At 33.7% G+C, this 15,120-nt stretch overlaps 1 protein-coding gene and 1 long non-coding RNA gene across 3 annotated transcripts in view; one reads left to right on the forward strand and one right to left on the reverse strand.

Annotated features, from left to right (window-relative positions):
- The window catches only part of LOC106619447 (uncharacterized), a 178,130-nt gene that overhangs the window by 126,533 nt on the left and 36,477 nt on the right, over positions 1-15,120 (reverse strand). For both annotated transcript variants that reach the window (XM_036359477.2, XM_070109496.1), the window contains exon 2: positions 10,173-10,247. The gene's annotated coding sequence lies outside the window, so the exon portion shown is untranslated. The remainder of the gene's footprint in view (positions 1-10,172; positions 10,248-15,120) is intronic.
- On the forward strand, positions 1,731-3,675 carry LOC118680318 (uncharacterized). Its single transcript, XR_004975851.2, has 2 exons — positions 1,731-2,096; positions 3,289-3,675. It is a non-coding gene; the product is annotated as an uncharacterized lncRNA (long non-coding RNA).

Below are 15,120 nucleotides of genomic sequence, written 5' to 3' on the forward strand. Positions count from 1 at the left end.
CTTAAAACAAGTGGGTAATTGGAATTCTGCAAATCGATATCCCTGCCTACCTAGCAATAGAAAAGTCAAAACTTTGCACTTCGTATAACTCACAACTTCTGATAACTACTTCTACACGCTGGCTTTCATCCTAACAATCGGAGATCAGCTCATTAGCATCACAGAAGCCAAAAGATAGAGCTTGGAAAGTCCAATGCCGCGGTATATATGTGTCACGTTCTTCATGTCTCAGCAAGTAATATTGTTAAGTTGATGGATGCCCTGGAAGCTTTATTAAAGATTTGAGTAATATATCTGAGCTCCATAAACACCAAGATTTTATTGTCTGAGCCTACTTTGTCAACGCGAAAACTCTCTTTCAGACGAATCTTTACATGACCCAGAACTTCTAGTTTCCTTAAGACAAATGAAACTTCGTTTTGTCGACTCGTTTCTGCACCTTTAAGCAGTTAATGACAAATCAGGGAGATCGGCTATAATTTCTCGAAAACCCGGAGCTCTAAGAGGAGCCCGGCGGTGTTCTGCAACAATGTTTTGTGAATTTTTTTTCTACAACAATTCGTTACAACCCAGCCTTCGGTTTTCTCTCTACAGGCCTGTCATTTAGTATTCTCCTGCAGTCAGTTTCCTTTCTATAATCTACAGTTTTCTAGACGCGTCTTTGAGCCAAAAAGTAATCTCTAAAATAACCTCAAATCCATCAGACATTTGTCTGGCTGCCGGTAATTACAATATTTTTGTTCTCTTTACGAAATACTTTGCAGATCTTGCTTTACTTTGCTCATTTTCCCGCTTCACTGACCTGCCATTAAGTCATCTAACCAGCAGACAGTGGACGTTGACTGTACTCCAAAGCGACAGGTTTGCATAGTTTATAGCCTACGTTCTCCATCTACAATTTTTCACTTTTTCTGAGTGAGAACGCTGCTGTAATCACTCTTTTCAGTTTGACTTTTTTTAGTTCGCTTTGTTGCACTTTCTCATTTCTTTGCTTCACAATCGTCTTAAAGTTAAATTGTCATTTCTCTTTGTTTGCATTTAAACTTTGCCATACACTTTTTCGCTACCGATTTGGCTTTGAATAAAAAGAAAATGTCGCAAACTTTTGCTGCTCTCGCATTCTCCGCTCCTCTTGCATTTAGTGCTTATGTATAATAAAGGTCGTTGTCATGCAACAATGTATGCTGTTACATTGAAAGCAGGTTACAAAATTTGCAGGAAAAAATAAAATAATTGCAAATCGACAACAAACGGCTTACAACAACAAGTAGCGGCTTGCATGTAGGGCTTCGTTACTCTGAGCACACGGTGCTTTATTGATGGCTTGTAATGCATTCTTGTGTGGCACGTTTGCTGATTCATTTTTATTTCGCCTGTACTTTTTGCTTTCAGTTGCAACACTGCTGCCACGAACAATAGCCCCGTTGCAACCCTGTGATTGTCAGCGCGGCAGCAAGAGAGCGGTAAATAGTAAGCTAGAGCAAATGGCAAGAAAGTGAGGTGTAAAGGGAGCCGTAGAAGATTAATGAAATGAATTGTGGAAGAGGTGAAGAGGCAGAATACAAATAGAAGCAAAAAATTCTGAAGAGAAGTCCAAGGAATCAAACTGACAAGTAGAAGTAATAACAAGGAAGCTCAAAGCAGCAAATGAAATAATAATGGAAACATCTTAAGCAACAAAATTAAGTGAAAAAGAGCGAAAAAAAACTCTAGAGGTTTAAGAGGACACAAAGTGCGCATGGGATTGTACGCAGTGGCGGATTTACGGCAAACTAAAAAGGCTAAAAAGCGTTAAAGACGAACAAATGAGTTTAGAACTAAGTAGAATAAAGACAGAAATGCAAGAAAGAAGAGAAAGGCGTGAAGCGCACTGAATCGCGAATAAAACAATTCCAGAACGCAAAACTTAAGCTAAGCGCAGTGTGAAACGAAGAGCAGACAGTAAAGCGACGACAATGTAGCGTGCTTTAAACATGAAATTAAGCTATGTTGTATATTGTCGCTTCATTTCCGAAAAAAGCTCGATATTTTAACGCAGAGGATAAACTTAATCGTTGTTTAAGATACCGCAGACAGTTGTAACCGATAGATAACCAGTAAGCAACTTGATATGTTCTCTAGCTAATGGTTACCCGAAACAGTGTAGAACCCCAGAAGGTGCACAGCTAGCAATGCAGCAAGTCGCACGACGTGAGCAGGATCGACTGAGTTTACATATGAATTATTTGAAAGACTGTTGAAGAGACTGTCGATTGATCTGGGATAAAATAAGAGTCAGGCAGCAAAGATTTTGATATTAAAACTCCCCACAGGATAGAATTCCTTTGCTCATGTGACTATTAAAAAATATGTTTACGAGAGAAGGCCAGATATAAGACTTGGAACTAATAATATGGGTTGTAAAGTTCCATAAATTTATAACTCTAAGTAGACCAAAGCCTTTTTCGCCAAATACAGTCTGTGGCAAATTAGAATAGAGAACAAAAATCACCCTTTCTAGCACCTAATTCATCATTGCTTCGCTCGTTGCAACATTATTTGCTTGCTCTAAAAGTTGCTACCACAAAATTGGTTGGAAAAAGTAGTGTTTCAACTGACAAGAAATAACCAGCAATACCGTAATAATGGTAGATGCGCTCGGCAGTCAGCAAAAAGCGCACGTGACGAACACATCAATGCTAGCTGCATGGACTGTGGGTGGAGGGGAGCAAATTGATGCCCGCAAAGCGTGCAAAAAGCTCGTTGTAACTCATATTGATTGTTTGAAACACTGTGGCAATCAGACGTGCTGCATTGGTTTGCCACAAATTATTTCTTGTTGCTGCTGCTCGTGCTGTCGGCTGCCGCTGCCACTGGCTGCAGTTGGGTGCAGTCAATACGAAGTAATAATAAAAATATGCCAAACTAATGGTCACATGAGCGAATTGACAATTGTGATTGGTTTGCTGTTGCACTAACTTTTCATTGTGTTACATTGCTGAAGTAGCTGCAAACATATTTGTGAATGCGGGTATGTGCTTGGTGGAAAGGCTCCGGTTACCTGCTCATTATGCGATTTTTTTTCTCCAATTTTCCGGTTTTGCTCTGTTATTTGCTCTTTTCATTGGTTACTTTGTTATGTTGTGCTTTGTGGCATTTACTTGGTTTGCTGGTTATATTGATTTCGTAGTAGCAAGTAAAGTGTGCAAAAAATGCCAATCAAAATGATATGCTGTTGCTTTTTCCATTTTTATTTTTCTGTTGATTTTCATGCTATTTTGTGTAATGTTTTCTTTTTCGCCTTTTTAGTGCTTCAACATTTTTTCTTTGCTATCATGTTGTTGGCGTACGTTTGCTGCTATTTGTTTTGTCATTTGCTGCGACAAAAATTAGAATGACGCTGGATTTGCTGACAAATGTTTATTAAAGACTGGTTTGGTTATTTAATAGCAATTGCTGGTATGCTTTTGCAGTGGCACGCCTCTTTATATGCATAGCTACCAATAAATAGTTTAGAAATAAGAAAAAAAAAGTGAAATAAGCTGAAATACCTGCGCTGAATTGAGCTTAGAAGCGCTGAATATAATTTAAAATGCATACGGTGTTACACATTTTAAATAACTAAACAACTGTACTACAACATTTGCGCTGAATAAATTTTTCGAAGCGCTATATAAAAATATATGCCCAGAATAACTTGAATTTTCATTTATTAGTTCTTGAAGCGTTAAATAATTATGCATGATAACCAGTCCGTATTTACATTTGCCAAAATTGTAGTAAGTATTACTTATAGTTGCTAGAATATTAGCTGAATAATAATTTTTCAGCTGAAAACGTTTTTCGACTAGTTCTATAAGGTAATTTATGATCATATATGTTTTTGAAAAAATTATAAGCGCTGAATTAAGTTTGAAGTAATAGAAAAGCTTGATTTATGTAGCTTGATGTATCATTGTGTGCTTCAATGCATGACTCTTGCGCTGAATTTCATTCAAAGCTGCTGAATAGTCGAAAACTTATGCATTCTTATCAGTGGGTATTGTCTGTAAAATTCTAAACTATTAAGCACATTCACTTTCTTACTGAAAGTGTAGCATTACGTCTAAAAAAAAAGAAAAATCCCAACCGTCATAGTGGATTAATTGCTTTTATTGAAAGAAACATTTTCACTCTTCTACGCTGGCCGTTGTAATACTTTATTCAATCAAGCATTGCTAAGTTGTAATGACTTGTATTTTTTTTTGCAATTTAATGAAGTATGACGGCATTTCACATACTGCAAATTAATAAGTAGCAGATTTAAAAATTCTAAGCTTGATATTTAGTACAAGCATATTCGCGATTTTTTGTCCACAAAGCATTACATATTATATTTCTTTAATGTGTGGTGCTTATTCTGTATATGCTATCGGCTATGACTACAAAGCCATGCGCTACTTTCTCGGCGTACTTTACAGTGACATTAAATGACAATATTTATTTTATTGAAGACGGTGAAGCGCTATTCGATACATCTATATTAAAATTTAAATCTTTAATGCAAATGTTTTAATTTGCAAAAAAAAAATTTGCGCTGAATTAGCTTAATAACAAAAATGTATGCATTGCAGCAACAATTTTATTTAGATGCGTGTCGAGTTGAAAAAAATTAACCGCTGAATTGGTTTTGTTGGTTAAATAACTACTGGAAAAGCGCATGGCATACACTTTAGACTGTCAATTGTTAGATATTAGAGTGAAATACAATTTGATAACATTTAAGTAATAAGTACATACCAAATATGCTAAATTTTGAGAAAAAACTGGATTTTTGTAAGCCAAAAATGCGCTGAATTTGCTGAATAGCGCTCATTTGAAACTATTAATGTTGAAAAGTTTTAGTTTATACTTTTGTCAATAGAAAAAAAGCGCTGAATTGATGCCGGTGTAGGTAAATACTAGCGCTGAATACCACAAATATGAGCTTATTTCATTAGTTCTACATTTTTGTTGAGGAAATTGGCGCTGAATAACATTTGTTGAACATTTAAGTCGATAATACATTCTACAATGAAAAGTGGAAAGTGCTACACTGTGCTCTCGCTGCCGCTGTCCGCTGAAAGTAAACTTCACGCGAAAACATTCACTTGCAACATATTTGCAAAGCAAAAATGCGCAAAAACAACTACCATGTGGCTTTATTATACCTACAAGAAAGAGTCGCAATGCCAGCAGACGGGCAGATAACAACAAAAGCAGCGGTAAAAATGTGAAAAGCAAATCAGAGCAGCAGCGCCAATGATAAAAGACGGCGATGAAGGAAAAAGTAAAAACGCGCTGAATGGGATTACAAGAGGCCGCTTTTGAACGCGGACGCAGCCAAGCAGTGCGCGTGGTGCGGCAGTCAAGCAAGCGGAGCGCGCCAACGCGGCTGACAGCCGTTGGCTGATGGCAGGTGGTTGCGGCTTCGTTGGGCGCGCTGCCGCTGTCGCTTTGTAATAATTAAAAAATTCTTCACGCTACTGTGATTTGCAGCGTCGGCATTGTAATTACGCATTGTTTGTTGTTATTGCTACTGCCGTGGCAGACAAGCGATGAAAGTGATGCCACACACACACACACTCAGCGCGCTCGCTTACAAATTGCTTAGCACGCCTATGTGTGTGTGCGCCATTTAAGCCGAATGTATGCTTTACAGTAACAGCAACAACAGCAATGCACTAATGTAAAGTTGTAAAAACGTTAATAGCAACAATGGCAATAAAATTAAAAGCCTGAAGATGAAACTGATGTTTAAGTAAAGAGCCGTCCGTAGGCTGGGCCGTTTGCTACAAGTGAATTGTTTGGAAAAACACAATAAACAATAATGGAAACGGAAAATGTGCAGCGCAAGTGTTAGTCGTTGAAGGTAATGTTGCATACGCTTACATGAATACACGCATACACACCGACTACACATACATGCACAGCAAACATATACTACGCTTGTAACGGTAAGCAGTTGCATATGCTTTGCGGCCTTACGCTCGCATTATGTCTTCTTAAGTGCACACACACACACACATACGCAGGCGCTTACACACATACACAGCTGCTTATTTGCAGATTTATGTGTTTATACACTTACTTATTTATTTACTTATTTACTTAGTCAAAAGCGTATTTGCTTGGCACTGACACTCAACTTGTCACTCATGTGACTTTTTTGTGTTATTCTGACTGAAATTAGTGCTGTCACGTTGAGTTTGCATTTGTTTTGGTTGTACATGTACATTTTTCATTATTCTTTGCCATTTTTACCGTTATGATGTTGCATATCTTCGTGTAATTTATACGAAAATTATTAATTAGCTGCAGAGAGTGATGTATTGCATATAAAAGGTGGCACACCTACGGCATAAATGACATACATACAAGTATATGCCCGTAAGTGTGACAAATAAGAATATGTGAAGTAATAAAAATGAAATGCGAAGTTAATTTTGCTGTTAAGTCATAAAATATTTGTCGTGCCTTAAGCTAAAGTGGCTTAAACTAAGTACTCAACTCCATAGGGAATATTACTTACACGTATAAGGTAAAGTGAAGAGTAAACAAAAGCTTCCCTTGTGAAAGATTGTTTACTTAATAGGTTTTATTGAAATATTTGCGCTGAATTGCTGTTAGTAAAGCTGAATGGTGTAAGCCGTATTAGAGATGAAGTAATTAACACACTACAATCAAATTATTATTATAATTTATTGAAAAATTTGCGCTGAATAGGTCGTAATAAAGCTGAATTGCGCCAACTATGTAAGAAATGAAAGAATTATTACATTTGCTTCCAACAAGGCACAACAAAATGCGCTGAATTAACTTTACAAATACTTATTTAGGATTTTGATTCATTATACTTTTAGAAAATATCAAATATTATACGGCTGACAAGTAAAAGCCATGCTGAATTAGTGCAAAGTCGCGCAAATGCTACAAAAGTAACTGAAGCAGTGAAATGTGCGTAACAAAGCTTATATTAAATGCAAATTTATAAAATATGCCCTAAACAAATTATTATTACTATATATTATAATATAAAATCACTTAAAATAACTGCTACATTCTATTTAAAAGAGCTGAATTACAATAAAAGTCATAAATTAGAGAGCGTTTGTAAAATTTCACGTAACAGTAAGCATTAATGAGCTAGTTATAACAAACTGTGTGTGTTATGCACAAGCTATTATTAATATTTGAAACAAAAATATAAGCAAATCGAAACGTTGCATATCAGCAGAATGATAAATATAATAATGCTGCATTTAAAAGCAAGTTATGTTAAATAAATCAGCAGAATTTTTAATGATACTGTAACGAAACGTTATGTACAAACAGCGCTAGTCCGAGCTTTAAAACCGCTAAATTGCAACGGTATACACATGAAAATGTATCATTCTGCTAAAAATAAAAAAACATACAAGTATAACCGTGTAGAAGTGGTTTCACTTACCAATGCATTAACTGAAATATTATGCTATGGAATGCTATGCTTTATTAGAGCACCAACACAGACTGCATTCTTACGAATTATGTAAGCTGAATTGCAATGCACTTGTGAAAGCAATAGAAATATGTTAAAATTATATAAATTTTGCTTAAAAAACTTTCGCTGAATTGTTTAAACAGCAGCTGAATTAAAAAATTGCTTTGCTTGCTATAAGTAGAACATACGTGTTTGTTAAGAGAAGCTGGAAAAATACCGCTGAATTGCATTTGAAATTTTTATTGAATTTTTTTTCATACTTTAAAATAATAACTGCTTGTTTTTATTTTTTACATACATTTTATATGTATGTACATACTTGTTTTTTATATAGCAACGCTAATGCATGGCATGTGTCGGCTGACACGCATGACTGCCTGCTTAATTGATTAGCCGTGGCTAACAAGCTGCCGCTAAGTGCATTGGCGAGATTGCATTTGAGCGCAGCGTTGATTGCAATAAAATATATTATGCTTTTGCATAAATAAATAAGCATGTTATAAAAATATAAAATATATGCATGCAGATATTTTTTAGCATAAATTTCAAAATTGCTGGCGGTGAGAGAGACGTATTTGCCTTAACACAGCAACGATTTTTTTTTTATATTATTATCACTTTTTTGTAGTGAGTTGCATTAAAATAGTAGCTAGTGAGTTGAGCAAAATCACAGGAACCTAAATGTAATGAGAACGCAACACACACATACGTATATATACATAAACATATGTAGTGCTGAGTGGTCGCCATGCTAAGCCTTGTGATTTTTTGTTTTGAAAATCTACAATAACCAGCTACTTTGCGCTGAGGCTGTGAAATAAAACATATTAATGCAATTTTCACTTTTTTGCACGCACACCAATACATGCAAGCAGGCACGTATATGTTTATTTGAATAAAATATTACTACTTCCCCACACTTGACTTCAAAAGTGAAAAGTGTTGAGGAAAAGTTGTGAAAATCGCATCATTTGGAGCATGAACACACACAAATGTGCGTATTTTTTGTGTGCTACATTTTGTGGCATGCCACACAGACTTACAAAAGAAACTGCCACAAGAAGTATACGCTTTTTCTATGTTAAAAAACAACTTTAAACGCTCAAACGCGATTTATTTAATTGCTTAATGCGGTTAAGCGATCAGGAAAGACAAAAAAAACAGCAAAAATAAATAGAAAGAAATCCAAAAGTAATTATTTCAATTGAGAAACAAAGAAGAAAATGAAGTATAATATATTACAAATTAAACTACAATTTTTTATAACAAAAAAAATATTGTTTTTTGCAATGAAAATTAAACTCGATAAAATAATAAAAGTAATTTTGGTTAGTAGTATAAATTCATCTGAACCATCAGTCAAAATGTAAAAAAAAATAAAAAAAAAAATAAATAAATATTGTTTTAAAATTTAAACGAATAAACAAAATTTTCCCGTATCTTTCGTCAAACAGTTTAGCTGATTGCTTTGTTGTTTTCACCTTGATAGCTAATCAAATAACACTCACTTAGACTTTTGTTAGAGATAAGTAGGACAGTTCAATGTGACAGATTAGAATTTAGAGCAAAAACGTAATCACCGTAAAGATAAAAATAAATATTTTGAAGATTAGTAAAAAAATCTGTATATATACGCAATATAACTGTATATTCAGCTAATCAAAATTTAAACCTTGCATTTAACTTGTAATGCGCCGTCCGTAAGAAAGAGCTAGTACAGTATTAGTGGAATTCAGCGCAATTCAGCTAAATAATTTTAACAAAAACAACTAACAATCAAACTTATTTGTTAAAAAAACTAGCATATGGCTTTGCATGGTTGTATTCAGCGCAATTCAGCTAAGGAATTTATACAAAAACACTAAAAAATTGTACTTGTTAAAACAAAATAGCATTTTGTCATCACCAAGTGTAATTTAGCTAATATTTGCACTAATAACGCAAAATCATGTAAATATCTAACTAAATTTATGCGCTCTAAAACATTAATATTGCTTTAGTAATCGAAAAATTATATGCAGCAATATTGCAATACCTATCTAAAGCAATAAAATATATAAAAACGCAATTCAGCTGACTACATCTATAATTCAGCGCATTATTATTGCTACTACGTACACGTATATATTACACAATTTTTAATTTTAGTGCTAAAACCAACACGAAAGCGTTTCAGTCACTTATCTACGCCTTTCAGCGCGCTATTTATGCAAATATTTATCAAAAACAACTCTTCAGCGCATTATCGAAGATTTCAAACCAACAAAGTCTATCCAATTTGCGATTTACTTTAGCATTTTTTACAGTTTAGCACTTATGCTATAATCTGTATGCAATTCAGCGCTATATTACTTTAAGTTAATAGATAAAAAAAGACCATTCGGCGCTTCATTAATGCATTTGCTCTCATTGCTGCAAGCTTAAATGGGGCAAACAGCAATTCAGCTCAACGCATATGTAATTCAGCACAATTTTATTTGCCACACTTAAGTTGGTTATTTAAGTATGCAGCGCAATGTTTGGCATTCACAACGAAATTATTTGTTCATTGTAAAAAATGCTTGTGTTTGCATATAATATTTATTAAAGGAAGGAATTTTAAATTTTTAACGGCATTTTTTTGTAGTGATTGTATGAAAATTTCATGAAATATTTTAATGTGTAAATTATTTGTTTTGCTTTTTGAACTCACCGTAAGTTTTTTGCTTTATTAAAGCATATGTATATATTTATATCTAGTATGACTTGTGTGGTCGCAACGGAAAATCTGAAATTAAAGAGGCAATACAAATTTTAGTATGAAATTAATAGTTTTACAAAAGAAGGTAAAGCAATTTGTTTTAAAAATTATTATGGAAGTTAAATAAAAATCAATATTTTATAAAAAAATATATTTTTCAGTAAAAAGTAAAATTTAAGAATAATTTTTTTCTTACTTAAGCAAAACCGTGTAGCTTTTAGCATGAGTAGCGATGCGTGACGCTTTAATTACCAACAATAATAGAATTTATTGTATTTAATGATACAATATATTTCCATAATAGCATGTTTTTAAAAAATTCAAACAAAAACAAATTTGTGCAAAATTTTATTGGATATAGATTCTAAAAAACTACACAAAAAAACAAAAGCCCTGAAGCAACTGGCATGAAATTACACCGATAAAAGTAAAACTACACGCAAATAAGCACTAAAAGTCACTCAAAGCTTAAAATAATAATAATACAAAAGCACACTTTAAAAGTCAATAATCCAAAGCTTAAAAAACCGGAAAAATTTACACAAATATTGAATATAATACGCAAGCAAAGAAAAAAATTGCAGGAAATAGTAATTAGTATGAAAAGGAAATATAAAGGCAACAAGAAATAGCAAAAAAATATATTTAAAAGCAAATCAGAGATTATTACAACAAAATTCTACTGAAGCATTTTTTTCTAACAGCAACTAATTGTACCGTTACAAAGCTAAGCAGAAGCGTGTCAACTGAAAATAAAAGTGCAGAAAGTAGATCAGTTGCATTTCCACCATATTTATATCCTGCAGCCGCATGCATCACTGCACCAGTGACTTTCATGCACGAGGACAAAAAAAAATACAAATTCACAAATGAAACACAATAAATACAGCAAATAAATTTACTCTGCTTTGTTGTGTCGCCACCCAGCGCTGACAATTGATTTCCTGCCACGCCCACTCACTCGCAAAGCCCTCTAATAAATATACGCTTAAGCTCTGTTCACATATTGCACATGTCGCACACATACATATGTATGCATGTGTATTTTGTATATAACTGCTTATTGACCTGTCTCTTTATGTGCTTGCTGGGCGTCTCAGCCCGGCAATTAAGTCAATAGCTGGCGTTTTTCGCCAAAACTCCAGTGCTGCACGCCCACAGCCCAGCGGTGCTAGCGCATGAGTTTCCAACTATAACACAAGCTTGGTTGTTGCAGTGACTTAGTGGTTAAGAGCTGATAATTAAATCGCTCGACTGGCGGTTGGCGGAAGTTAAGTGGGCAAATTTTCTTCCGTTTTCGTTTTGTGGCGCACTTGCCTTACTACATATTTGCGCTCTGTACTACTTTACTTTTATGCGACGAGGTAAAACCATTTAAGTCGGCGAACTTCAATATTTTCTGTGTCGCAAGGAAGCCAAAGTAGCTGTGGTGGGTGCTAATAACACGGAAGAAATGAGAAAAGAATTGGTGCGCTGTTTAAGTGAAGAGCAAAGACTAATCGATTACTCCGACAGTTTGAAATTCCAACTAAATTATTGCAACTAGCACACAATATGTGTCCGTTGCTACTATCTCTGCAGAAAACTGAATTAAAACTATTTATTTCTGGCTTTTAAGCAAATAGCTTATAGTAATAAACCCATGGAGAATTACAGACATGCATGCTTGACAAATGAAAAAAACGGGTTTTTTAAACGCTTACAAAACTTTGTCATGCCTCAAGCTTTCTAGAGCTGCTCAGATATCAAAATATATCAAAAAAGTGTATTCTCAGTGAGCGTAAAAAGCGCAAAACTGTAAGCTGATTGGTTAAGATGAAACATAAGCTCTTACAGCTCTGATTTTTTAAATAAATTGTAAAACTGTCTAACACGTCTATCTATAGTTTTTATAGAACTTTTCTGAGTATATATTCATATATTTTTAGTATGGCTGTTTGTCGGGAATTTTGCCACATTTATCGGTAATTTTTATTAAATATTTTTTAGATTTTTCCTTCAATGTCATGGAATGTATCTCATATTATTGTAATCAAAAAGAAATCATAGTATCATTTAAAATGCGTGCAGCTTGCTTTGTGAGTTTGCAATACGCAGAAATTTTAATGAGCTTATTAGCAGAGCAAAGCGCCTCAGTGATTAATCAAAATAGTCCCGCAATCGCAGGTGTTAACCGTTAACTGCAAAGCTTCTGCTGTCTCTTTCTCTCTTCCACACATTTTGCCCGCATGTGCACACTCATTAGCCGCCTCAGCATCATGTCAATGGTATTTACGAGGTGCCCGCAGCGGGGATTTTTCGCAATCTTGTTATACTTAAACGTGGATTACTTGCAGCGAAACACGTGGAGAGTGTGAGAGAAAAAATACATGCAATTGCTTGCGGATATATTATAGCACAATGTTAATGAGTGTCGTCATGGTGATAATGAGTTCGTGAACGTTTTGTATTTATTTATGGCATCGATGACGTGGGTGATTTTTTTTTTGTAGTATTTAGGGAAGATTTTGTAGAGATTGCTTTGAGTGGAAACGTAGCCAAATTATGCTAATAACTGGACTGTAGGAATACTGTTTCAAAAAAATCGGAATTTTATGCACTTCATATAAAAAAAAAGAAGATTTTATTCTAATTACTGTTATTACCACTTATGGTCGAATTAATCATTATTATCTGAGTACAAGTACGAATACTTTTATGTAAGCAATAGTGAGCTTCTCGCAACGATAAACATCGATAATAGCTAGTGGCAAATATTAGTAGGAAGATAATAATAATTGGCGAATATAGGTTAAAAGCCAAGAGCGCAAATTATGTAAATTGGCGGAAGCAAAAAATAATTAATTACGCATTAGTATTGCATATCAAATATTCTGGTACTTACACTAATGCGTTTACAACTACTAAATTTTTTGTCGTTTATCGAGTTCGATTGTTTTTTGTTGCCGGGTGATTACTTTTTTGGATTAGCAGCTGAATTTTTACCGCTAATTATACTTGTGGCGAACAAATAATTAATGAAGAGCTTTCGAGAGTGTAATTTATAAATTTTTGTGACTAACAGTGGTTGAAATAATAATCAAAAAAATTAAAACTTAAGATATTTATAGCGAAAATTTCTCATTTAAACATTTTAAAATTTCTATAACTTCTAAAAGTTTCTATTATTGAAAAATTTATATAAAAAATTATTTAAAAAATTAGGTTTTTTAAGTAATGATATCATGATTTTCATAACCTATAAAATTTTTTTCTATTTGAAAAATAGTAAATAATTTTATAGTCAAAACTTACAAACAATATACAATTTTATAAAAATAATACTTCTTCATAAAAAATTTAAATTTGCAAAATTCTTGAAGCATTAAAAAGAACTAAATTTAGATTTGTTTTTTTTTTAAATACGTAATAGAAATTAAAGATATTAATAAAAATTTTATAATTTTAATTAAAAAATTTAATGTTATTTTTTTGGAAAGCAAAATATTGAAAAATTTATGGGAAATACATTCTTCAATTTTTATTTTAGTATACAATTTTTTATGGGAGGTTTTTTTGCAAAAATGTCTTTAAAATTTATATAAAAAATGGTTGAAAATATTTAAATTAAAAAAAAAAACGAAATAAGTGATAACTTAAATGATATGAACACAATTTTTATTTCTTAATTACAAAAATTTCATTTTTTTGGGAAATAAAATTGTCGAATAAAAAATTTCCGCAAATTAAATTTTGAGATTTTTATACTCTCGCAACCTGTTGCTACAGAGTATAATAGTTTTGTTCATCTAACGGTTTGTATCACCTAAAACTAATCGAGTTAGATATAGGGTTATATATATATAAATGATCAGGATGAAGAGACGAGTTGAAATCCGAGTGACTGTCTGTCCGTCCGTCCGTCCGTGCAAGCTCTAACTTGAGTAAAAATTGAGATATCTTTATGAAACTTGGTAGACATGTTTCTTGGTACCGTGAGACGGTTGGTATTGCAGATGGGCGTAATCGGACCACTGCCACGCCCACAAAACGCCATTAATCAAAAACATATAACTTGCCATAACTAAGCTCCGCAATAAGATACAAGACTGTTATTTGATACACAGGATCACATTAGAGAGGGGCATCTGCAGTTAAAACTTTTTTTAAAAAGTGGGCGTGGTCCCGCCTCTAATAGGTTTAATGTGCATATCTCTAAACCGCTAATGCTATAATAACAAAATTCACTAGAAGCAAATGTTTTTAGCACTTCTATTGATGGTGTGAAAATAGTTGAAATCGGGTGGCAACTCCACCCACTCCCCATATAACGGTACTGTTAAAAACTACTAAAAGCGCGATAAATCAAGCACTAAACACGCCAGAGACATTAAATTTTATCTCTGAGATGGTATAAATTGGCTTTATAGGAACCGCGTTCAAAATTAGTCAGTGGGCGTGGCCACTTTTAGGTGAAAACCCATATCTTGAGATCTGCTCAACCGATTTCAACCAAATTCGGTGCATAATTTTCAATTCCATCTGATTCTTTCACTTTCCACTATGCAAATCAGGTAACAATGATTATATCGGAGTAAAACTTTGCGTGAATAATGCAATTAAAGTATGCCACCTTGCGGCCAAAAATTGTCTAAATCGAACCAAAACTGTTCAAACCCCTAAGTACTAAATATGTGGACCCCAGTGCCTATAGTTGACCTTCTACCGAAAATATCAGTCAATCCACAAAGAAATCTCAAACGAGTATACCATTTGACTTTGCGAGAGTATAAAATGTTCGGTTACATCCGAACTTAGCCCTTCCTTACTTGTTAATTTTATAAATAATTTTGTTATACGAGTTTTTTGAAAAAACGTAAGTAAAATGTATGTAAAAATTCTTAACACTTTTTAGTTTAAA

This window comes from Bactrocera oleae, chromosome 5 (genome assembly GCF_042242935.1).
Source record: "Bactrocera oleae isolate idBacOlea1 chromosome 5, idBacOlea1, whole genome shotgun sequence".
Classification (NCBI taxonomy): Eukaryota; Metazoa; Arthropoda; class Insecta; order Diptera; family Tephritidae; genus Bactrocera; species Bactrocera oleae.